This window comes from Octopus bimaculoides, chromosome 27 (assembly GCF_001194135.2).
Source record: "Octopus bimaculoides isolate UCB-OBI-ISO-001 chromosome 27, ASM119413v2, whole genome shotgun sequence".
NCBI classification, from domain to species: domain Eukaryota; kingdom Metazoa; phylum Mollusca; class Cephalopoda; order Octopoda; family Octopodidae; genus Octopus; species Octopus bimaculoides.
The window spans coordinates 21,254,587-21,257,749 of NC_069007.1; the positions used below are offsets into that span (position 1 = coordinate 21,254,587).

General features: G+C 39.3%; 1 protein-coding gene across 1 annotated transcript in view; it reads left to right on the plus strand.

Annotated features, from left to right (window-relative positions):
* The first annotated feature begins 785 nt into the window (after positions 1-785).
* LOC106867794 (flavin-containing monooxygenase 3) overlaps positions 786-3,163 on the plus strand; it is an 18,778-nt gene continuing 16,400 nt past the window's right edge. Inside the window, exon 1 of the mRNA XM_014912787.2 lies at positions 786-1,286. The gene's annotated coding sequence lies outside the window, so the exon portion shown is untranslated. The remainder of the gene's footprint in view (positions 1,287-3,163) is intronic.

Consider the following 3,163-nt stretch of genomic DNA (forward strand, 5'->3'; position numbering starts at 1 on the left):
TCTCTCTCTCTCTCTTTCTCACTCTCACTCCTTCTCTCTCATTCTCTCTCAGACACACATAGACACTACACATACAGACATACACATGCACGTTCATACATTGATGCAAAAGCACATGGAGATAAATATACATATACGTTTATATCATAGTCTGTATGTGTATGTATGTGTGTGTGTGTCTGTGTGTGTACGTGTGTGTGTGCGCGCGCACACACACATATACATGTACAGACACACGTACACACATACATACATATATATATATTTCTAAGTGTATATATGTATATATATAAAACACGCAAATATCTATACATATAGCTGTATAGATGTATGTATATATATGTATGAGTATATGTGTGCATACGACTATATATACACACACACATACATAAATGTATGTATGTACGTATGCGTGTGTGTATATGTATGAATGTTTGCACGTATGTATGTGTGTGTGTATGTATATATGTATGTAATGGTATGTATATGTGTGCGTATATATATATATATATATATATGTACGTAAGTGTATATGTCTGTATTTTCTTTGAGATTTACTTAAATTCTTCGAAGCATTGAAACCGGACACAATCGCAGATATGCCGTACGTACACTTCTGACTTTGCATATGGAAGTTCCTTCACCGAACCGAAAATGTTAAATCTTCAGAATTCACAAATCTTTACGAAAATTCATTCACATTACAAACTGACACGCTTCCTTCCATTCGAATCAATAATTCGATTTGAAGAACGCCAGGCAGTTTGTTTTGGTTTGAGCTGCGTTTAATTTTTTTTTCTATTCTCTTGGAAACCCGCAGCATTCCACAACTTTCTTCTAAATTTGTTTTGTTACATATTTCAATACGATCTCGATAACAGGAATGAACGAATGTTTTGTAGCTTAGAGACAAGTGTTATAAGTTTTGATTTAGTTCGCTGCAGTTGTGTTATGAGTCCCATGTCATGTTCGTTCGTCGGAGCGACGAAGACCGTCTAGTCATCCTTACGGATGACTGATGTCTTGTGCGGCGGCTTTGTTTAACGTGAAGAAGTGTTACACACCATTAAACTCACTCCCTCGGTTGTGACCATCTTCAATCCAGTGACAAGACCAGGTCAAGACGACCTGGAAATGAAGACGGATGCAGTGGGTGGGCAGGATGTCTTACATGGCTCCTTTTGCTCTCCACACTCCCCAATACACTGCTGCAGCCAACTTCCCCTCCGTTGAACCACAAAGGTTTCTTCCGCCAAGTCCGCCAGATCCAGTCTTTACATGCATAGGTAAGCAAACCATAATATACTAATTAACTCATAGCTTTACCCTGGTAAGTACCACCACTACGAGTCAGAGCAGACGTGAGAACAATAGTGGCGTAGAGGGCGTTCCACACTTCAATTCTCGAACCAGCATCCGACAACCGGATAAAGTTTAATGCCATACCCAGGACACAGAGCAATATTGTTCTTTGTATCAAGAGAACAATATCATGTCTATTGTATTTGCACCGGATTTGTTTTTGTTTTTATTGGAATGTTCCGCTGATATCCCTTATTTTCAAAGGTGTGGACACATTCTAGTTCCGTTTGATATAAGTGTCAAGGCAACCATCTCGCTCATAGCTCTGCAAATAGTTTTGAAAATATTGTCGTGTCTCATAGGAAGTTTGTGTCTTGTGTACATTTTGGCAGCAACTGGTAAAGATGTGGGCGATATCCTCCACATTGATGTAGCACAAGCGACATATTCTGGGAGTTTGATGACATCCTTATCTCTCTTATTGATCAAATATTTTGTAACTATTTCCTGCTCTTGAATAACGAATTTGTATCCTTTTCGGTGGGATGTCTCTGTCTCCGGTTCAGCAGAGGCTACGCTTCCCGTCAAAATCTTTGGTATTCTCTTACTTGCAAGTTTTGCACCTCTGAAAAACCCTTCTGTTGTTATAATCAGAGTTTCCCCACCGGCGGCGAGTCGGCCGAATCGTTAGCGCGTCGGGGAAAATGTTTAGCGGCAATTCGTCCGACTTTAGGTTCTGAGTTCAAATTCCACTGAGGTTGGCATTGTCTTTCATCCTTTCAGAGTCGATAAAACAAGTACCAGTGACACACTGGGGTCAATGTAATCAATTTACCCCCTCCCCCAACATTTCAAGCCTTATGTCTACAATAGAAAAAATTATATTTTAAGATGGTAAAGGCAGCGAGCTGGCCCAATCGTTAGCGCGTCGGACAAAATGCTTTACGTTCTGAGTTCGAATTCCCCACTCTTAATTTTACCTTTCCTCCTTTCGGGTTCGAAAGCACAGCTGAGCACTGGGATCGATGTAATCGACTTACCCCTTCACTGAAATTGCTGGCCTTGTTCCAAAATTTGAAAGCAATGAGTGTTTCTTCCTCTAAATTTTTGTACCAGACTTCTTAGTACCAAGCTTAAATATTTATTGCTTTATTGCCCACGGGGAAGGGGCTAAACATTGAGGGGACAAACAAGGACAGACAAAGGAATTCAGTCGATTACAGCGACCCCAGTGCGTAACTGGTACTTATTTAATCGACCCCGAAAGGTATATACATATATATGTGTGTGTCTGGGTATAATATAAATATATATATATATATAAGTTATGTAATCCCTCCAGTTGACAGTTTAAGAGCAGGTGACAGTGGAGTTGGCCATTGCAACACTAATGCTGCCAACGTGCTTCTACGTAGAAATAGCAGCAACAAAATCCACCTCAGTTCATACAACGATATACAACAAATAGGGCGCGTTGGATAATGTGATCCACGCTTCGCTGCACTTCGGGGGAAAAAACCCTGGGATGGTGCCGGTTGGAATGCTTTTGATCATGGTTCGGATCAATAGAGCTTGACCTGGGGTTAAATAACTAACAAGATCAACAATGACAGCCAAACTGCTTCTGCTGCTGCTGCTGCTGCCACTACTACTACTACTGCTACTACTACTACTACTACTAATAATAATAATAATATGCACATACTCACACAGACATATATACGTATATAAAAACGGATATATGTAAGCATTGATGTATGTGCATATATATATATATATATATACATGTTTATATATATATACACTCACATTTATATATATATATACATATACATATGTGTGTGTGTATTTTTATATATAC